The sequence below is a fragment of the Dryobates pubescens genome, chromosome 6 (assembly GCF_014839835.1).
Source record: "Dryobates pubescens isolate bDryPub1 chromosome 6, bDryPub1.pri, whole genome shotgun sequence".
Taxonomy (NCBI): Eukaryota; Metazoa; Chordata; class Aves; order Piciformes; family Picidae; genus Dryobates; species Dryobates pubescens.
In genome coordinates, this window is record NC_071617.1 from 6,960,623 (window position 1) to 6,961,450 (window position 828).

Here is an 828-nt window from a genome sequence, read left to right on the forward strand (position 1 = left end):
CTGCAGGGTACTGCTCTATATAGTGAGCTTGGCAGGAGAAACATGGGTGTGTACTTACTGCAGACAGCCTTGCACCTTGCAGTGTTACTGTACACCAGATTTTGTAATTCAGCAGAAGAAACTCTTCATCTCCCTGTTAGATTGTGGGGCACAGGCTTACTAGAAGTGCTTGAATTGCACATGGTATGCAAACTTTTTATTTCTCAGCATCACCTAAGTCTGCTAGCACTGGGCATGCTTGTGGGTCGAGTGAAGTACATCTTCATTGTAGGCAGACAACACTCACCATTACAAGGCTGGAAAAAACGTTAACCAAAGCAAAATGAAAATGTACACCACAGTTACAGGTCATATTTAACAATAAGGTTGCCTCTTAGCTGCCCTTATTTCCCCTCCTTGAGGCTTCCACATCTTGAATTCAGGTGTCTGATCCTCACCACCGATCCTCAGACCCCACTCCACAGAGAGATCTGAACCATAAGCCTGGTTGCCATAAAGTTGTTTTGTAGATGAATCACTTCCGAATTTAGCTCACCACACTGCCACACTTTCATGCACAGTGTAAACACTGGCAGAAGGGAGCACTGGTTTAGGAAATAACAGAAATGTACTGCATTGCCTCTTTTGAGGCCCACACAGATGTATGCCCTCCTGGAAGGCTGCTGATATGGCTACGTCCAGGGCTTTTCAGCTCCAGCCTGAAGCTCTCCAAGTTATCTTGTTTTCAGTGATTTTAGTCTCTTGTTCTTTATTTCTATCTCCCCCCCACGCTTCCCTTCTGTTCCTATTTTAAGTCTGGTTTCCTGGATTTTCTCCAATATCTTTGCA